The 22562-nt window shown below is 39.5% G+C and overlaps 1 protein-coding gene across 1 annotated transcript in view; it reads left to right on the top strand.

Moving 5' to 3' along the window:
- The first annotated feature begins 425 nt into the window (after window positions 1-425).
- LOC139728127 (protein O-linked-mannose beta-1,2-N-acetylglucosaminyltransferase 1-like) overlaps window positions 426-22562 on the top strand; it is a 168657-nt gene continuing 146520 nt past the window's right edge. The window contains exon 1 of the mRNA XM_071639087.1: window positions 426-491. The gene's annotated coding sequence lies outside the window, so the exon portion shown is untranslated. The remainder of the gene's footprint in view (window positions 492-22562) is intronic.

A 22562-nucleotide genomic window follows, 5' to 3' on the forward strand; every position in this document is an offset into this window, starting at 1 on the left:
GTAGCATTACATCTGTAACTTGCCCTCTGAAAGTTTTCGTGCAAATATTTTAGCGCTTTACATCTTTAGACATTCAATCTAAGGAATATCGATCTGCAATTATATCTCATCTTCCAGTCTTTCCGTTTGATTTAACCCGTTGAGGACGAGTCCTGAGCATACTGTACTCCGGCAGGTGTCTACAATGCATATTGTAGCAAAATCAGCCCGTCCTCAACAGGTTATGTGCCTCTCAGAAGTCTTTACAACCAATCAGAATTGAGGATTCATCAAATGAGGTACATTGTATACTATGTTTGACACCTGACATAAATGTAATAACACAATATGAATCATGTTTCTTTCCTTATCTTTTCAACCGTAGGTTTGAGGGACAACCCCTGAATTGACAGTGATTGTGTATCTATTTGGTTAAAGGAGACTGTATTTGGATCCTGTGCATTCCAGTCTACATCCAGCACTGAAGGTTAATCTGATCTGGTTTCCTACAGGTAAGAGAATCTCTCCTATACAAGTGTAGCTCTCTTCCATGACTTGGCCTTGATAATGTGTTTAACATTAGCAACATTCACACACACCTGAAATTAATGGTGTTTGAAAAGTGATTTTTGCAAACAATGCAAAGACCGTTCATTCTTCTGTGTGGACACATGGAATGAGGTGAGTGTATTAAAAGCCTCTGTAGGTTTCCCAACTTCTGTCTGGAATTAATTCTGACACAAGTAACTTCATACTTAGCTCTTTTTACTCTGGTGATGGATACTGTTGGTGGCTCCGAGCACTTTGATCGTGGAATTTCCATCAAAACTTGAAAGACATCATCTACAAGCATCTTCTGTTTATTCCAAGTTGTATTTCAATTTCACATGTTTGTTTGTTGTTTTTTTAAAACACTCTGTATACGTAATGGCCAGTGATTGGTTCACAAACAACTTTGTACTCTACGCACATCCTCAGTAGTCAGTCAATCATTAGTTCAGAATCAACTCTGTACTATTGAAATGTCCTCAGGAGTCAATCAGTGATATTCAACACACATCATACATGTCTAGTTCTAGGCAGCTGAGTGAGAAGCAGTTAGTGATAGCCAGAATTTTGTGATAATTTTGTTCTTTTTCATTTTCAACCCTTTTCTGCACCCATCTATTGGAAATGTTATTTTTGTTTGTGGTTTACGATTTTTTTTCTTCTAAAAAGCAGTAAATTATGAGGAAGTGCACTCCGTTGGTCTGTATCGCCTAGATTCTCTTGGAGTAGACAAGGTTATGAAAATAGCCAAAGGAAAAAAATATATATATCTTTGAATAAATTTCTAGAAACCAGCTGTGAAAATTGATGTTTTGGCCTCACTATCTAATTGAACAATCAAACCTCTTTGGATAGAGGTTGTACACCTTGTTCCTGTGGTGTAGCTATTGTATTCGCTTGCATTCATTCAGGACAAAGCACATTTCCTGAGTTTTGCCCAGAGTGCGTGAAACCAGCTGTGTGAAATCATTTACAAGTATCACGATTTTGATTCGACAACCAGAGACCTCCTTTTCATGAAGTCTGCTCAGATCATTCCCCTATTCTTGTGGTTGGTGCGTTGTCTTGCTATCATAAAGCCATACTCATTAATTTCACAGATGTGTCGTATTCGGCTGTGAAAAAGATCTTTTTGGGTTGAATGGGCTAGATAATGATTATCTCAGATATGCCCAGGTCTGAACTAAATGCTGGATTGAGATTTCCATTCAGGGAAGGGAAGATTGTATGTTGCAGTGTACTATAGGAATAAAAAGGATACAACATAATATGTCTGTGAAGGAAACAGCATGGAACTCAAGATATAGATTTGATGACAGGAAGAAAGGGGAGGGTAAGATAAAGAAGCAGCAAGTTATGTCCTCAGGAAATTGTATCCAAAAGATGCAAACTTATGTGTTGCTTGATGCAAATCTTGTTTTACAGAATGAGACATTCAACCTTTTTTTTTCTACATGGCATTGTAATTATTTCCCATTTTGAACAAAAAAGTGTAGTTTGCAAAATCAGTATAACTTGATTCCTTTCACAGTTAGATTACAAAAAGTGAATAAATAGAATGACTAGAAAATGGCCTTCATCCAAAGAAAGTAACGCAGGTGTTTGATTTTGATAGATAAACAGATTTTGACTGGTATTGGCAAGCCGGGACCATGCAACATGAAACCTAGCAGTGATTTATTTATTTATTTATTTTTTAAATAAGGAGATATCTCTTCTTTTCCATATTGACCAATCAGAATCAGTTGTGATAGGATTAAAAGTATTATTCACACCAGAAAAAACAGAATATCTCTGATGTTGTGGCATGTGCTTGTGTGAGAAAAACTGGATTATATATAGGACTTTGGTAAGTAGTGCATATGCGCAACTTTCTGAGCCACTGTGTTTTGAGTGTAGGCAGGTGAGCAGGAGATTCCTAGTACTGAGGATGGATGTCACATGACCACAAACTGGAATGAAACTGAAGAGCTGCAGAGCGAGAACTTATGCTGGCAGGAAAAAAAAAAAGGAATTCAATTGTGGAATGTTGAAAAACTTTGCTTCTTAAGAGGGATTTTCAGTACTGTTTTTTAGCTCATATACCGGTAGTGGTCTAGCAATGTCTGGCGAAAACTGGAATGTGCAGAAAACCATGCCTTTTTTTTTCAGAGGCAGTGTAAAAGTTCGTAATGACGAGTGGAGCCAAGTAAAAAGCGGGAGACACTGTGTGGCAGATTCTTTGCTGATAACCTTGGAGAAACCAATGTGGCCGTGGAGAGAGAAGTAAATGGTGAGGCTGAGCATGCCGAACAGCAGAGTGGGGGAATATTGCAAGCAGATCGGACGGGTAACCGAGACGGAGAAAAGAAACAATAGTCTTGTCAGGCCGCGTAGATGAGGATTCTTTACGACAGAGATTGAGTGGAAGACACACAGGTAGTGATAGGTTGGACGTCATAAAACTGCACAAGCATCCAGTATCTCTAAGACTGCAATAGAGAGCAAGAAAGATAGACGTAGAGATAAAGACAGTTAGAGATCTCTGGAAAGAGATAGTAAAGAAAAGAGAAAGTTTGAGATGGACAGATAGATAGAAAGAGAGAGTGGGAGATGGAAATAAAGGGAGATGAAGGGGAAACAAGATTTAGAATTTTCTATTAGTGTCTAGAAGACAAGAGCCTTTTGGCATCAATATGGACACACCTTAGGCACTGGAGGAAAATAGGAACCTGAATAGGATCTTGTGCAAGGTGCGAGAATTGTAAGGAGAGTAAAACACAAACCGAACAGACAGACGGAAAAGGGCAAACGTATCCGTCTCAATTCGTCTCCCTCTTCGAATCCCTCTCCTGCACTTTGTCGCGGCCTGGCATTGTTACGCCGTAAATTGTGCAGATGGAGCAATCCACGGATAGCGCGATTGATTATCGCTACTGGCGCTCTCCTTCATTTCTTCTCCGCAAACAACATGGAGAAACTGTGGCTGGGACTCCGCTTGAGGAAATTTGGGAAAGGCCGAGGATTGGTGCCCAGGTCTTTCTCCTACAAACTTGAGAAGGTGAAAGAGAATAAGTCTTTAGTTGAAGCATGGTTAAAGGAGTTGAGTGTGACCCATATAGGGTTAGATGGGAGGAGAGAGGGCTCAAAGATTCAGGAGGAGGTAGGAAATTTACAGGTGCTGATATTAAAGGAAATAAAAAAAGAAATCATGAATGGAAAGCATCTTTTTGTCTACTGTTTACTGTCAGAAAAGCACAATTTTGCATCTAAACACACTTTTTTTTAAAAGGAAACTACTGTAAGAAATACTGTTCTAAAATCTGCCTCAGCTGAAAAGGAAAGATATGATAGAAAGGTGGGTGTGAAACATTACATGTACAGTATAGACCGCCTACTTCTTGTATAGGCCTACTAGTGCTCCTGTGACTGCTGTAAAACCAGAAATTTTACAGTTATGAAAATTTTGTGAGGAGCGAAGAATCGTGAAGATAGTAAAATTCACACAGAAAGTGGTGTCCACACAAGCCACTGACTGCCAGTGGCAATTTGCAAAAGTTTAATCCTGAGAATGTTTTACGGATTTTACAGTATTCAGCTCACACAGTGGAGATGGGGGTTCACTAATCATCCCCTCTCAGCCAAATGAACCCCGGGTCGTTTCATGAGACACATGTATGAGAGACTTCATGAAATAGCTACATATGACCGACTTTGGCCATTCTGGGATTTATATAGGCCTAAAGGCTAGACAGGGTGTTTGTACGCAGAAAGTTTATAGTAGAACGGTATAGCTATACCAAAATGGTATAGCTATATGATAAATTTATGTCTGAACGCTGACTAACGAAATGACATATTTAACGAAATGACGGTCAGAGCATCGTTTCAAACTAGAACTTGATAACGAATCAGCATTCCATCGTGTCCATTGTACGTCTGAACGTATGGCGACCATACAGTAGAACGGTATAACTGAATGGGCTTAATGGGAGCGCACGAAAGGTGACCCCATAGCTGTCACTCATGACTTTAACAGCATGCGCAGTGGGAAACTGCACATTTATACGACATTTTCCAGAATGGTCGAGATGTTTCTTTATCAAGTTTTGGTATAAACTGGCTTGCCTCTGAACAGGGGGTTTATGTGATGACTTCATGAAATGGAGCACTGGTGGTACCAGTCTCCTTCAGTACACCAGTCTGCCTCAATACACTGCCAGTCTACGTGAGTTCTTTTGCCAGAGAGTGAATGGCCTGCCTGGCTGCTTCAGTGTGGGCAAACCAATCATCTTGGGAATCTCGGGAGTAATGGCAATCTGTTGCAAATCAATCATGGCAGGCTCTGCCTACAAATAACATAAATAGACAGCTAGGAAAATACCAGCGGTGATGCCAAGTGGGGTCAGCCTTTGGAGTGGGGCTAGCCTCAACAAACTCTGTGGCCTTGGCTACACAAGCAGGAATGCCTCGTTCGAATCTGATGATGCTGTATGGATATTCTTCAATATAGGGGCTTTTTACACTTGTAAAATTTTGCTTAGCCCCGGACCAACGGTGGGGCTAAGGGGGGGCCTTAGCCCCACCGTTGGTACGGGACTATCCTTAGCCCACTTTCTGTTTACACTCGTTTTTGCCAAAGTGGGCTAGCCCCACCGATAGTACGGTACTATCTGGCCCTGCAAAAAAGCAGGGGTTAGCACCGCAATTGCGGTGCCAAGCAAGTGAGTGTAAACAGAACGAAAAAATAATCCTGGGCTAAGCGAAGGAGACGAAGTCCGACCCTCACTGACCAATCAGAAACGAGGTAATCAAGTGCTGCCGGTGCGTGCGTGTACGTGTACAGTACACAGCGTAATTATGAATATTCATGTGTTTGGAAAGTCCGGGGCTAAGAAATACGAGTGTAAAAGGTCAGTTTTCTCCTTAGCCCGGACAAGAGATAGTACGGGACTAATTGGCGAGTGTAAAAAGCTGAAAAAATTGGTACGGGACTAACGATAGTCCTGGGTCAGAGAAAGTCCGGGGTTAAGAAACACAAGTGTAAAAAGCCCTTATGTGTGTTAATCACGTCAATGTGCTATTTTGGCCTGTTGGGGGGGGGGGGGGGGGCATTTGATGGAAAATGACAAATACATGAAAAATGTCTGGAATGTGTAAATGACTGCAAAGTAAGTGTGTAGCTTGCAATGTGCATGCTGTACAAAGGATGGATTTGCTCAGCAAGCAAGAAGTGTATGTTAGCTAGTTGTAACAAAAAAGTTTTGGGAAGAAATGAAATAAACAAATGTAAAGTAGCATGTGCATCAGAAATAATGACTCAAGAGAAACAATGGCGATTCTATCTATGCAGGTATGAAAATTACTGTAGCTCTGGTATGAACCAGAAAAAAAGAAAGAAACATGGATCTGATGAATATAAAGAACCAAAGTAAATATGCGTGATGTACACAAGTGATTGATATTCTGACGATGTTACACATGTCATATTTGAATAGAGGACATATTTAGTAGACCATTTGGCTTGTTGATATTTTGTGAGCTTAGCATTCAAAGGGCATTAACACTGAAACATGTTTGGAGTAAGTGCCCTTTTAGCTCTCACATCACAATGTATCAAGAGCTGTTATGGTATTATACTACTTGTCTTGAGAAGCCATGATGTTTAGCATGCTGTTGAAGCAGCACCCTATTTCCTGGAAGCCACTAAACATGTAATTACTTTGACTTCGCAGGACACCCCCCACAGATAATTTTAAAAGTGCTGCAACAGAACTCATGAATAATTCATATGTTCTCATTACGTATTAATCACAGGTTTCTCCTTAGGGCTAATCTCTCGGCCAGGAGGCATCCCCCCCCCCCCCCCCCCCCCCACCCCCGCCATCCCAGAGAGCAATGAGTAATTCTGCATGTTGTACTTGTATCTATCACCCATGATGTATTAGGGTTATTGAAATACTAAATAGAGACTGTGTTGGCTAACAGTGGTTGGCAGAATTAGTCAAAGACATGATGAAAGAATTAGTATGAAACATTCTTTTTGTCTGTGATGTGGTTAAAATGAGCTAACTACACATGTAAATTCATGGCTGCAATGAAGAATCATCTGTTATTGAATTTTCTTTCTTGGAATTACATCTGCATAGTCCTGTCTCAGAGCAATGGATGAAGAACCTCCAAACACAAAGTGCCCAAATAATATTTATAAAATGATTATTTATCATGTGATGACACATCAAAACTGTGTAGGCCAATTTGGGTCTGAATGTGCAGTCTATTATTATATCAGCTCCAGTTTTTGTTAGTAGTAGTATTTGGCGACCCCAAAGCCCTTGCAAATCGGATTCAATTCATTTATTTATCAGCCAGTCCCTTATCGCTCCCATTCTAGACTAACCGGCAAGCTTACAGGATTATGTCTGGTATGCTGTCCTTTTCAGCAGGTTGGGATGAATGTTCAACATTCTTCCTACACAGGGGAAGGGAGACTTCATCCAAAGAAATGGAGATTGGAAGAGACGGATTAGCATTTTCTAGCAGAATTTGTCTTCAGAAAAATTTCGATCCAATACTTGCGGAGGCATTTCTCTTCATGAGGATACACCTTTCTATGAAATGTTGCAGAAAAATACATACACAAAGTTTTATTGATGCTATGGCTGTTTTTCTATAGAAGTTTTGTTGGATGTAAATATAACCTGACCATGATAACATGCTAGCATGTTTCACAAGCTAGATGTATAAAACTGTATTTGCAACTACCAAGTATGTTATGCTGTATTATTGCAACCACTTCAGAGCAGGGAGGTCTTATAGCACCTCCTGTTCAGAGTGTGGATTTGTATGTACCCTTCCTATTATAGAAACATCATTAGTCATTGCAGACAAAACTGATGGTAATCACACAAGACAAACTTCAAAAGTTGAAACAAATGTTGCCATAAATCATGTCTCAGGTAGGCAAGGAGGCCACCTGAAGCAATAGGTTGATCGATGACCTCAAACGTAGCCTCGAAGACCAGGTCATTCAGTCATCTGGTGCCATCTAATCTCCTGGCCCCTATTATCTGTTTAGTCTACTCACTGAGGTAATTGTTTCTTATCTGACGTGCAGCGGAGGGTGTCGTAGTAATAGCCAAGGAGGATTTGGTCTTGGTTAGCCAGGCACATTAGTTTGGGCTGGGTGATGACAGGGACAGGGAGGAAAGGCCGGCAAGCTTTAACGCCACCGCGATGCCAAGCTGCGGTTACAAGAATGCGTTCGTCATGATCTAAATGTCTCAAGATGAACATAGAAGAGCTGAATTGTGAACCAGGTTCTGCTACCAGTTCACCAACAGCCCCCCCCCCCCCTTCCCCTCCACTGAAATTTCATCGACACAAGTTTACACTGTATGCAAGGATTTCATTGTCAACTGCACTGGTAATTCACTTCTTATCAAGTTTCTATCCAAGAATTTTAGATTGTGAAAGTTTGATGTGTGATTGCAAGCACTATACCAATAACATGTTTGTTTAAACCCAATGAAATTTTACAAAGCTGTGGGAAATAATATGAACAAAGGAATAAAGAGCATTAAATATGATTCGTTGAAGATTGAACTGTTTTCGGTCTGTGTTGTACAATGTATGATAGAAGACATTTTGTGTTGTTTTGTGTGCCTAAAACTAGGTGCAGTCAAGAAGTTCGCTGTCATACTGAAATTTTAGCAGTTGAGCATTATTTTTCAGTGGTTGATAATCACAACAGTCCTATGTATCGGTATAAATTTGTGCTATATATCCATAGTGTATGTTTGTACATGACCTACATTGTACATTAAGCTGCTGTTATAGTACTTATACATCATCAAGTCTACAGGTGAAACAATATGAGTTTCCATGGTCACACATTCAGAAGAGAATACCTACTGGCCTGGTTGAGCAGATTTTTTATGGCATGTTTATACTTAAAAAACAAAACAAAAATCTGTGGTAATGATTGCCCAAGTATCTTACCATTCAGTTAGGGTAAACTTCTGTAAAATGAGGAATGTTTGCGTGCATTTTAATTTTGCGAATTTCGCGAGCGCCAACATTCGCGAAAGTAAAATGCACGCGAAAATTCTTGCCTACACAGTATGCATTGGATGCCGGTTGCAATTCGCGAAAATTTCATGCTGTGAGAAAGGCCATCGGCTGCAATCCGCGAAATTTTCATGCCACGAATATATTATGTTGTTTTACAGTATGCTGGACTCCTACAACCATATTATGAAAAAGTCTCTGTTTTCCATGTCAGAATGGAGAAATAAAAACAAAGCATCCAAATGTCCATTTTCTTCCAGTTGCTTCATTGCTGATCGTTATTGAAATCCTGTGTATAACACTGCAGAGTGCAGGTGCTGTTTTTACATACACTGTAGGATCCTACTTACTGGTAGTACATTATGATTTACATTGTAACATGGGCTGTATTGTTACCTCACACAGACACTCCCCAACATCACTCCACACATTCCAGAAGTGATAGAGAGGAGGGGGTGAGGTTGAGGTTATGGGCAGTGCTTGTAATATTATATAGTATGTCAGCTGCTGGAGGTGAGGTTATCCTGTATGATGAACAATGTCAGTTTGTAGGATGAGGCATTGCCTAGCCTGGCTGTGGAGGTTAAAGGTCAAGCTAAGGTGAACTTGCAGCAAGTAAGGTGAACCAAGGTGTGAGGAGTGGGTGATTTGCTACATGATAGTCTTCCTTCAAGACAATTTCAGCATTTATCACACTTGCTCTACTACATAGATGACGAAGGGAGCTCAATTAAACCAAGGGGGTACTGGGCTCGCCTATTACCTCCTTGATTAAATGGGACGAGTGGAATCAATTCTGCATCCTCTTCACTTAGCAAGTGAATTATTTAGTAATTACTCTTTGTGTAAGGGTCGGGATTTTGTGCTATGATGATGTCATACCAGTCATGGTAGGTTTGAAGGGCCCCTAAAAACTTGCCTCAATAATTGTTTGCAATGATAGCGATCATCGTAGCAACAGCCAGAATTCTAGGGTTTCGTTCTATGCTTGGCCATTGCACTAGAATTTGAAGTTATTGTTACAGTAAGTCATATCCTACCAAGACAGAATTTTATCATCAAGTTCAATATAATCATGTGCCTTGAGTATTAATGAGCTTGTTGATAAGAGATATATTTGAAAATAATAAGAGAAATATACAATTATGATACGCTGATGAAAAGTGTAATGTATTAATACATAATAGCAGACAGACAAGACATTTATAAGTGTGTTAGAGCTTTCTCAAAACATTCAAAGGTGAACATAAAGTATGTAGACTTTTAGAAGCAGAAACCAATAGGCCTAATGTTAAAGTTAGATTGCAGAAAACAATAGACTTTCCAGAAAGAAAGAAAAGAAAGAAAGAAAGAAAGCCAAATATACGATTTTGAAAGGGTTAACTACAGTGTAAGATGACAGAGAGATCTGAACTAAAAAAGTGTTAATGGAGTGTAGGAGGAAGTAATGTCTTACACTTTTGTGTCAAGCGAAGATCTCTGCATTATGTTCTGTTCAGTTTTTTCTTCTCCCAAACAATGTGTTTTATGTACCATGAACCTTTGTGAGTACTGTGTAGCTCCTATTCCTGGTGTACCTTCTGCACCAAGGTGCCATCTGGGTACAGCTATTCTCCTCTCCCATTATCTGGCAGTGAATGAGAAGGAAACGGCAGACAAGCTCAGACACAAACAAGAGAGAGATACCCGGTAGTGGTTGTGGTGTGGTACTGAGAAGGCAACGTTCACACCTATGCCGCTTTGTTGTTCCCTACCAGCAGGTCTGAGTAAGACCAAACCGATGTTGACATGCAGTGTAAACAGCCATTGTTTGGGAGCTGGATTGTTGTGGTTGCCTGACCCTGATGAGTCATGACCTAAATGCTTTTGTAGGACATGTAGGTATGTTCCCTTGGTCAATCCTGTAACGGAATGAATCTTGGATACAAATCTTTAATAAGCATTGGACACTTTTCAATAGACCTATAGGCATGGTGAACTTTCCTGGCATCTTATAATTGCAAGGTGTTTTCTTTCACATTTTCAAATGTCAGACTATGGCTGTTAACAGTATCCTTCCTTTGGTGCAATTGCTATACATATCATTAGATGTAGGCCATACTTGTAAGACATACTTTCCATGTCTTGACTTGAATACTTTGTAACAATTTTTGCTGTCATTTCATTATAGTGTACTGCCCAACTCTAAGCCAGAATCAAGAAAATTAATAAAGGGTGCCTGTGCCTGAATGTAGAAAAATATTTAATCATCACTAGGTTGGCATAGAGGTTTCTTATGGTGATTGCCACAGGTGCAATGTGGGGCTTACATAAGGCGTGTCTTCATCAGCCCGAAGTTCAAACTAGCGGGACATTTTGCGGTCTTAGTAAATAACCCGATACAGCGAATGTGCGTCTTCATCAGCTCGAACAGCCTGCTTCGGGAAATTAGTCCGAAAATTAACACATGCGCACTTTGCAATATTACTCTGCCTAGCTCGCGGTTCGAAAGTGGATTTCCCATATCACCGTATGTACGATACTACAAACAGGGAGGTGAGCGGTACAGCAAATTCTCTCCAAAGGGATATTAATAACGCTACTCTTTTGTCCGGTGAGGCATCTTATATGAAGTTAACAAATTGCAAAGTTTAAACAAATCAAAAATACACACAATCTGCATGAATTTTCAGCTAAAAAAACAGCTAGCATGCACGGCACTGAGTTTTATTAGGGAGGTGAGGGAAATCACCTCCCTGGTTTTAATGATGTCAACATCAGTGTAGGCCTATGTGATCCTGGTTGAATACACCGTGCGTGGGGGTAATGTGCTATACACAGTTACTAGCTTGTACATGCGTTTTCCATTGCCAGCTGGCTAACCAGAAGCTTGGAGGGATCGAGAAAATTTCGGGCTGATGGAGACGCACCCAAAATAGCGCGCTATTTCACGAATTAGCGCTCTAGTTGACGAACTAGACCAAGATTTGGGGGGAAATTTTCCCGATCAAATAGCGCACTATCTGCGTCTTCACTACACAGATAGCGCGCTATTTTGACATCGGACTAGTTTGGTAACCGCAAGATAGTGCGCTATTTTGAAACTTCGGTCTGATGAAGACACGCCTAATGTTGTCCTGTTTATCACTGGTCTTACCTCCAGGCTGTGATGTTTTTTATACTAATGCATGTGCAGGTTTGATTTCTATCAGCCATGAGTAGAAAATAATTCTCAGTGGTATGTCCCATTAGCTGTACTCACCAAGAAATTAGCTGCGATTATCAGAACAAGTAGTCTTTTTTCCCTTACAAATAGTACATTGAAAGAACTTGAACTTGATAACAACAGCAAAAATACTGTACTTGGCCTTGGAAGTAGGTTAGTTTGACAGAGGTGTCACAAGTCTGGTTGGTTACTAGGGAAGGAAGCCAACACCCGGTGACAGATGAGCCAGAGCCAAGTGATGTCTTCATGCCTTTCTGCATCACTGGGATTATGATAGCCTCGCTTCAAAGCTATATGATTTTTTACCTCCAGTGGTGACCTTGTGTTAGCTAAGAAGTGATTCAGTCTTGGGAAAGACTACCTCTTCTGATAGTTGAGGTCCCTTGATATGTCATTAAAGGGTGGGGGGGGGGGGGGATGGGATGGGGCAGAGGGGTGGTAGGTTATGATTGATGTAATGCTGACATGTGGATCGTGACGTAAGTATGTCACAGCCTGAGAACCGCATCACTTGTCTTGGAGTTCATGGGTACGATGGAGGAGGGAGAAGAATGGGAAAGTAGAGAAGGAGAGTGGGAGGAGGAGGAAGAGATGGAGGAAGGGGTAGAAGGATAGGAAAGAGAGAAAGAAGAAAGGGAAAAAGAGGAGGTGGAGAAAGAGGGAATTCCGTTCTCCAAGATGGTTTGTGATTCAGTACAGAAGACGGAGAATGAATTCCTCTTTCAGACAAGGCAAAATTCAGTTGGTTTAAACAGGTGCCTTAGCTTTATACCTCTTTAATGAACTCAAATGGAAAACCAATGCAACATCAACTGAAAATTTAATGAAAGTATCCTGTCCCCATCTTTTGTGGAGCTCATCATCATTCCTTGGAAATGGGATAATCCTAGTCAAGTATTGTATAGGATGATACTAAAGCTTAAATTTTAATAGGAAAACGAGGTCAGATTACTTCAAGATTACCGCTTCTTTAGTTCTCATTTTACCAATTGACACGAAAAATAAATTGTTGTCAATTCTTTTAATGTTAGCCCTATGCAAGTATTACAGAATTTCATATTTAGCATCCCATTTCTCCAGTAAATGACACATGCATTGATTATTGAAGGATTATTCTTTTTTTTTAACTGATGGAAAGAAGCAGCTTAATGAAACTAGATGGTGCCATTGTAGGAAAGTGTTTCGCAGAAACGAGGCTGCCATGTGCATTCAGAGTCCCATGCTGACATCACACACACTTTGTATTGAAGTTCCATCACAGTGAACAGGTGACTTAAGACACAAAGCACTGTGTGTAACTTTAAGTCTGGCGCAATGTTATGCGTGTACCTTCATCCATATTTCAGTCATGGCTGGTAATTCTGTGGGGACGGGAGGATAGTTGTCAGAAGCCGAACTTGGAGTGCCGTAAATTAGCGCTCTATCTCATACGGGGGCACTGAACCATGAAATGCATGCACCATGAACGTATGAAGTGGTAATGAAATATTGATTTCTTTTAGGCTGCGTTGTGACGAAAAAATGGATTTTGCAATTACTGGACTCCCGACTTTGATCTGACACAGGCTAGGGTGCCGACAGTCCCAGATTCAGGTTTCAATAACGGCGGCTAGCTGTTGCGGGATCCACATTGGTTTGGGCTGACCATATGAGATTTTCAGGACGGGGGTCACAGATTATTCATTTTTTATTCATATCAACCTTCCTTTACATAAATAATGTGTGTCCAGTAGCAGAGGTTGTAACTACCTTCAACCAGACCCTCATGAGATGACTATTATGTCTCCATTCTTACAAAGTGTTTAATTCACATTGCATCTGCAGAATACATTATATCAAAGAGACTGTGGAGTAATTACATTTAAAAAGAAAAGCATGTACATATCTTGAATTGAAGATTGACTTGAGAATTTGAGCTAATAGCATGTTTATCTTAATTCATTTTATATATTTTTTGTTGTACATTGCACCCTGACTGACACGAACATCTCATTTCTGCTTGGAGCATTCATGAAGCAATCTTGATGAGAAAGAGATGAGAAAAAGCGATCCGTTTGAAAAGAGCCAAATGTCTCTTGAATGAAGGCTAGTTTCTTGAATGAAGACTAGCTTCTGGCCAATTAGTCCTGCTTTAGGCAATGGTGATTAGCATATATCAGTTGTTCCAATATTTGAAGAAGAGTTGTGTCATTATTGCCAGCTATGTCAGCCCAGAGCCAAGCTCAGATTATATCCACTGTTTGTCCTCTGATGTAAACCCATGGGACATTGTCGTGTGGAGGTTAATGGATTTCAATGAATATTGCCCAGAGCATTTTGTGGAGCTCTGGGCAGTTAAGTGCCAGTGGAGTTAAACTGTCACAGAGGTAAATAAGTTGCCTCTTTTCTTTCATGCCAACACTAAGAAGTATATCTAAAAAGAAATACACTTTATGAAGACAAATAGAGTACCTAGAAATGGAAGATTTGGCTCATGTGAATTCTTTCTTGAGATTCCTTTCCAGATACTGTGAGATGATGAAAAAGCAATTGAGTTTATATGCAACATGTTCCCCCCTTCAACTGGTACCTTTCTTTATACAGTCTGTTTTAATTTGCATAATGGTATCACAATATCTGTGCGGTCTCTAAATATGGAAAAAGCCTACCTATTGTGAGCCTCTGTTCAGTCTGTAAAAATACATCCCATGACTACAAACATTGTGTAACCTGCATGGTTGCAAGGTTGGACCGAAAAAGGAGAAGAGGAAAAGAATAACATGAGGACTGAATTTTGTCATATTAAAGTATGAATCCATACCATATTCAAGCTGGCTGCAATAACCAGGATAAAATTGATGAAATACAATGGTAGAAATTCAGATCTACAGTTGTAAGATGAAAAAGTTGAATAGTGAATTTTAAATTTTCCCACTTTGTAATGAATCAGTGATATTAGTTACAACCGCATATTCAAATTGGCAGTGATGATGTCATTGCTTCACAAATTTTCCTTTGAATTGCACTTATTTTTTTATCTTCACTAAATTCCCCCTTTTATGACATGAAATCAGTCAGAGAAATTAATGTCTAAAAGCCATGATGATAGAAAAGAATGAATTAGTATCAACTGCAGACAAGCCCATAGAAAGTCTGCCTGAGAAGTATGAATGAAAGTGTTCATGTGGATGAAAAAAAAAATTATTTGCCAGAACTCATCAATTCTATCTTCCTCTTGCTTGACAGCCTACCTCATCAAAATCAGGAAGGAAGTAGGCCCTACTAAGATATCCTGGATTGATACTTATGTAGTGCTAATATATGAGATTTTTGCACCAAATAAGGACAATTTTGAACTGTTTTGGTAGCCACAGGTTAGTGACATTAACCCTGAATCCTTCATTTAATATGAGACAGCCCTGTACCATTGAAGTTGAGGATTTGTCTCATGTTGATGAAAACAAAAGTTCAAGAATTGTAGGTAGAAAGAGAATTTCAGCCAGAACCTATGGTGCAATTTTACAGTAGGGTTTTATTAGGTTCCTACAACCCATTCAGATTGGAATCGATAATGTTGGAGATATTTGTGTCTTGTTGCGGCATTTGAGTTTGATGTCAGTTATCAGCAACACGGTTTATGGACACCCTGTGTACCGGTGGTTTGATAAAGTACAGGCGACCTGTTTTCCAATTTTACTGCTCTGTTAGTACAGAGCACACAGTGAAATGTGGTGGGGGAGGGGGTGGTTAAAGATAGCATTTAATCAAATTTTCATATTGGATGTATGCCCCATTGCAGAATAAAATTGCATCAGGAAACAAGCATGGATTCAGAAGTTTAGTGAAGCGCTACAAGTATTTAGTAACTTGCACTTTTGAAAGAAAGAGCTGCTCTCGTATTATCTTGTGGTTTCCTTGGATGTACAGTACATTTGTGTTTATAGCTTGAACAGTACTTTAGGCTTCAGCCATGTGCTATTAAAATGTATGATATTTCACTCTAACATCCTTCTGCTTCTGAACAGACAATATCTGAAGAGTGATATAGCTTTTGGATGCATAAAGTAACATCATTTGCTGTATTGTATATCTTGGGCTGCGTTTGTCTAGCTTGAGACAGAGAATCACGTTTCAAAATGCGTTTGGAATGATGTTTGTGAATGTGGTTTGAAACGCGATTCTCAGGGTGCAGCATTTATCTATCCAGTGCTTCATAGACTTAGGACTTACCATTATTTGGTAGGCACTAAGTTGATAAACTTTTCTCTAGCTTGGACACTGGAAAAGACAAACAAATTTAAACAATAATCATTGCCATCTGTAAGTATGTGTTTGATGCTAATGTACTTGACATAATTGAGGCCTCTTCAATGTTCTCAAATGTGTTTGTCGTTATTTTTTTTGCATTGATATAACTGTTTTGTAGTCATCAATGCATATGATTACCTTGATATATAAACGGAAGACTGAGAAAATATGATATGACATCATGATGATGTAAATTGATGATATTTTGTGGTAAACTGCTTTATAGAAGCATTCCTCCCCGATGCTTTTTTTTTCCTGACTGAAAGTATGACAGATAAAACCGTTAATGCTGTCATTACCGTTTATGTGTACAATATCAATGATGAAAGCAAGAGAATATTAAGTAGAGGGGTGAAGATACACGAGGAATGAGTTTTCTTCAATTTGTCTGCCATCTGTGCAGATGAAATTTGTAAGATCGCAATGGCTGATCTACGTTATAACAAACATGTCCGATCTTACAAATTTCATTTGTAGAGAGGGCAGACAAATTGAAGAAAACTTAGACCTACTATCAGTGATGTTTTAATATGTCTTGAGAGGGGTAACTGATAGCTCCATTCAGAGATGTGGGACATTGGCTCAGGCTGCATGTCAGATGGATTAAGCTACTATAAAATGAGGAATGATTGCGTGCATTTTAATTTCGCAAATTTCACGAGCGGCAACATTCGCGAAATTCAAATGCACGTGAAAGTTCTTGCCTACACAATATGCATTGGATGCCAGTGGCAAGTCGCAAAAATTTCATGCTGTAAGAAAGGCTGTCGGCTTCAATTTGTGAAATTTTCATGCCGCAAATATATCGTGTTTTACATTATTAAATAAAGTCCAAGTCTATAATCAAACAAGGAAATGCAACTGATATGGCACATCTATCTCATAAAGGTGGTTAACGTTTACGTAACAAACCTACCAGCATTACTACTCATTACCATTTTCTGCAGGGGAAAAAAACAGAGCAATTCCTTTTATGGACCATTAGGTAACAGGCTGTCAATATTGACTGTGGATCTGTTCTCTTCTCATACTTAAACAGTCAACCTCCTCTAAATAACTCCACCTACTCTTTTCCCCCTTCCTTTATTTTGGAGAGCTTTAATCTTTGGGATTTGTAATGGTAGAAGTTGACTGGTCTATTCTGTGTTGTAAATGCCCACCCCAACACTGCATCATCCCCAACAAAGCAAGTTACGTAGAGTGAGGGGTGTATTAAGGACTCATCACAATCTACCTTTGTCTCGTCTTGGCCTTCGCAGTGGTTTTACCTTTGTGAATATTTCAATGGTTGGTGATTGCTCTCAAAAAGATTTTTTTTTTAAGGCCGGATAGTACTCTCCTTCTTTACTCTGTTATATGTCGTGGGATTCGTGCTAAGTCTTCATTTCCGAGAATCACTTCAGGTGAATTACTTCTGGATGTTACGCACAAAAAATGCACATCTGACTACCTGGTAGGTGGTATTTCTATCATTCATTTGTAAGTATTATACTAGCCATTGTATGCTCTTCGGTATTTTATAGTGTAGAACAAATTACGATGTTTATCGCTTTCTTGTAATCTCTATGTAATAGCCTCTGTTTTTTTCTTTGTTTACTCTTACATATTTGTAGAAAACATGTGAATGGGTATAGATTTAATACAAAATTTGCAGCAGTTTAGTGGACATCTCTGTGTAAAAATTACCTTGTGTTCAGTTGCTTATATTCTTGCAAGAGGTTATCATATTGATGTCCAATCTTGTTTGTATTCATCTTTGAACCCATTGACTTGTTAGGCGTTTTGTCTGCTGCATATCAGAACTTGGCCATTTGGAAGACTCAGTAAAGTTTTAGATACAAATGTGAAATTTATAACCCATAATCAATGTGTCGTGACTGTGTGTTTGCTTGATGTACTAGATTGAGGGGAGTGGGGAGGGGGTGGATGGATGGGTGAGGAAAACTTGTCTCTGTTACTGAATTAGGTTAATGAAGCGGCAAGTTGAAGGGAATAATGCTAACAGGGGATTCCATTGGTAGAGAAATGTGACTTGGGAGAGGTTTACATAGACACGTGTTGAATACGTGGGTGCCTCTCTGCAGAGGATCAATACTGTCGTGGTCTGGATTTCTGATCTCATTTTTTTGATCTCACCGAATTTGTTTGCCAGTGCCGATGAACTAGATCCAACTCTCATGTGGCTGACAAAATTAGGTGATCGATGTGTCAATAGACGACAGAGCATGAGGTGGAGGGGAGAGACAGAAAGATTGAGGGGAGAGAAGACGAGTAAAGGAAGAAGGGAGAGAAAGAGAAACAATTAGAAACCAAATGTTCTGAGAGAGAGAGAGAGGGGGGGGGATGTCAATGCTCTCTGTGTGACAGAAAGAAAACACATTCTAGCCATTATTGTGTGATCAATTAAGGAATGCCAGCGCAGTATAGAGAGGCTGAGAAACTGAAGATCAAAGGGTAAAAGCTAAATGTGGTGGTGTTAGGTTTCAGGTTTACTTAGGGAATATTAAATCCAGCGAACTATAGATGTAGAGTGGGTGATTGTCGTAATGCCTTGTTGCACAACAGCATTATATTGGATGAAACAAACAAGCCATACCAAGTCAATAAAACAATTTTACAAAAAAGTATGCTAGTCTAGAAGGAAAAGAAGGAAATGAAAATGCGTTTAATCTAATCACATTTCTGACATGTTTACAGTCTTTTATGGAGTGTTCGTACACTGAAATGAGTCTCATTGCTAATAAACTGCTAACTACCCACGACATTCCGCATGACAGCTGTCTTGCAAACTTCACAGATTGACGATCAAACATGCAATACTAGATAATGCTTGCACGCAAGATTACTTCTGTATATAATGCATGCACCCTGAAAGCAAATTAAAGCTTAGTGTCACCTCCATAATCATGTACTCCAGGTCAAATTGTTCGAACAGCAAACTATTAAAATCTAGCCATATCTAGTAAGGTATTAGTTTGCGAGGAGGCTCATTACAGTATCTGAACACTCCATAAAAACTCTAAAACATGTCAGAAATGTAAGTACATGTAAGATGTATAAACACGTTTCTGGGTCCTTCTTTTCCTTCCAGACTAGCATACTTTCTGTGAAATTTTTATTGACTTGGTGTAGCATATTTGTTTCATCCAATAGGGCCTACATGCTGTTGTGCAACAAGGCATTGTGTTTGGCCAAATAGAATTTGACAAACTTGATTGTGAAAATTGGGAATCTAGTTTGATCTCAGACTCACAAAATGTTTTCTAGGTATGTCTACTATTGGATTATGTTTTTAAGATTGAAAAACAAATATTGTTTCATATAAAAGTCTGGAGATTGAGTGAAAGGAAGGAGGTGGGGGGGGGGGGGGGATGGAGAATGTGTGTGACAGAACGTATGTGAAAGAGAGAGAGATAGAAATAGAGGGATAAAGAAATGAGATAAGGACAAGAGGGGAGTGAATGTTACAGAAGGTATTGCGTGTGAGAGAGAGAGGGGAGATAATAGGGAGAGATATAGATGATAGAGTAAAAGTAAAGAGATAGAGAAAAGAGGAGAAAGAGTATGACAGAAGGTATAATGAGAGAAAGAATAGAGGGAGGAAAGGAAGAGAGGGATAGACAGAAGAGCAAAAAGAGATAAAGAGAGGAAGCTTGTATAGCTGTAGCCAACCTAGATACATTTCCAGGATACCATCCTCTATATGACTTCATTGATCTGTTGTTGAGGATTGCATCAGCTGAAGAACCTGGGATGTAATATTAGAACTGATGCCAATGGAATAAGGCATCATTCTCTACCAGCATACCATGCACTGGGGTCCAACATTTCTTTTTTGGGTCATTTTTTGCTGGTCAGGTACAGAACAACTAGTGGTCAGCCCTCATTAGTCAGACACAAGATCTCTGGATATCAAATGAACAAATTATTCAGTGTTCACTTCATTTACTACCCAAATGCATACATCTCAGAGAAAGTGAATATACTTTGAATCAAGCTTTTCTGTAGTGAATGCTTACGAGATGATGCATTTTAACATGTTTGCTGGAAAGGTCAAGGGGGAGACAATCTATCAGAGTAGCAGTTTTATAATGGCATTGTGATGTGATTGTTTCAATAGATTAAGAATATATACTGTAGTCCAACATACCCATACTTTCTTACCGCATATATGCCTAGGCATTAAAAGTTGTCAGGTTTCCCTAAAAAAAAAAGGATAAAAGGGTAAACGGAATGTTACATTATCAATAAAAAAGACATAACAACGATGTAGCCATCTTTTCACGATGATGCCAAACTTAAACTGGGTTTAATAAAGTCTGACTGATTTCACCAATAAAACTTAACAAATGCTTGGATGATTCAAATTCATTTACAAAATTAGAGGTATATGCACTGTAGTTTGTTTTGCTTCAGTGTTGAAGTCATATATGATGTAGAATTTTTGGACACATCACTGAATAGAGTGATTAGTAGACTGATATAGGAAGGAAAGAGAAAAATGAAGTAGATGTGGAATAAACGCTGGTTGAAGTGGACAATTGCTGTTGGCCGGACGTGGAACATATGGTATAGTCTTCAGTTCTAGACCCTCTCTATTTACCATGTAAATGTCCTACAAGCTAGACTAATATTTCCAGATTCTAAGTTACTGGTACTCAAGGAAGTCTTGTTTGAATTAATATTTGAAAAAGTAAGTTCTTATCTTCTATACATTTTATATTTTACTCAAGTATTAATAAATTGACAAAGATGAGTTAGAGTATTTTTTTTTTTTTGCGTGAGATATTCCATTCCTGAAAGCTTTTGTGACTATTGATGAAATACCTTGCTTTGTGGGGGGAAAAGTGATTGCAAGTGTCTTCACATTTTCAGAATTGTGGTCAAAGACTATCAGCTGGCCATGCAAGTCTTGTTCATCTGGCATCCAATATTTGTGGAATGTTTGTTTCATCCAATCTGTCCATGAATGAGTTCAATACAAGTGATTCACGTCGTCGCCACGGTAGCTGGGATGTTTGTTTATGCTTGAGGATGGCGGAATCAAAAATGGCGATTGGGGGAAGGGCCAATATTTGCTGTGGGTTGAAATCTAAGGTAGATAGCAGATTGGACATCAGTGAGGAGTCTGTGTGTGATGTTGCACGCTGGAATTTATTTGGACAAGCAGGATCTGATTTTCTTGACTAGAGTGCCGTGAGTTTTCTTGTAATTGAAGCCTTCACGGTGATGATGTCATCACTTGTACTGTTTACTTTGATTCACACCATTCAGTTTGTGGAGGTTAGTAAGGAGATAGCAGATACATTTTTACATTTTATAAGCATCTTTTCATCTTTTCATATCGTTAGAAGCAGTTAGAAGTCATCTATCTTGTGTAAATATGCCCGCTTGATTTCAAAATTCTGTATACATGTAGGCATAGTAATTGGCTAAATTTTGTGAAGGTAAAGTGTAGGCCTATTATTGCTCCCAGAAAACTGTCTAGAGTAGACAAGGATTCTCTGTGATTTTAACAATCAAATTGTATCTGACAGGAATGTACAGTGTGTGACTTCAGTGGAACGGGGATGTTTTTCCAAAATTTGTTTTATTGATACAAAGATTAATGTGTATTCCACAAGCAAGCAGGAAAGTTTATTTTCTAAAGTGGTCTGTCAGGATAGAGGGGCCCAGCTCCGTGAAGGCGAGCCGTCATGCGTAAAATCCTCCCACGTGTTCGGTGTTCATCGTCTATTGAGTCTTGTCAGTGACTGAGGGTGTGGAAAGCTGTATACTGAATGGAGGTTAGCTCCATGAGCTGGCCAGATGTTTTCTAGTCCGCTGTTGTTTCCATTAATGGGCATATTACGTCTTGCGTCCCATGAGGCTTTGCCCAATTTGACAAGTTCCATCCCTGCGGGTAATAGGTCTACACCCTTGCTTTTTCCTCCGTGGTTCCTCCTGGAGAAACAGCTGGTCTGCTCATTCAATTTGCGTTTAAACACTGCGAGCCCAGTGGCGAAACATCGTCCAGGTATTGTAGACTTAACAAGGGGAGGGGGTCACGGCGAGTCATCCGTCTGTCATCGCGGCGAATTAAGAGAAGATGGTAGGGTAGAGGGTAAATGGCAAGGCATGGAGGCACGCCAGCAGAGGTTTCCATGTGAGCTCCTGGCTCGCTCTCTCCCTGACATTTGGGAAGATGAGGGAGTATGTCCAACTGAGAGACGGACGGACTTGTCTCTGTATTGTTTGAAAGATGGAGAAGAGAAATGCCAGGGGTTTGAAAATAAAATGCGCAGAGTCATACGATGAGATGATTGAAAGAAATGAGGTGGACATGGCCATTTAAAAGTTTGATTAAAAACGAATGGCATACACTGTAGTCTTTGCTGCACGAGGATACTTCTGCATTAGTGAATGTCCTTGCTGGCCCATATACGTCGTGAATAGTTTCTCTTTCTGCTACCGTCGTTCCAGATATGAAATTGAGAAGCGAATGTAACATCGC

The sequence above is a fragment of the Diadema antillarum genome, unplaced genomic scaffold (genome assembly GCF_040938485.1).
Source record: "Diadema antillarum isolate AM-2024a unplaced genomic scaffold, OU_Dant_1.0 seq00000166_RagTag, whole genome shotgun sequence".
In the NCBI taxonomy this organism is placed as follows: domain Eukaryota; kingdom Metazoa; phylum Echinodermata; class Echinoidea; order Diadematoida; family Diadematidae; genus Diadema; species Diadema antillarum.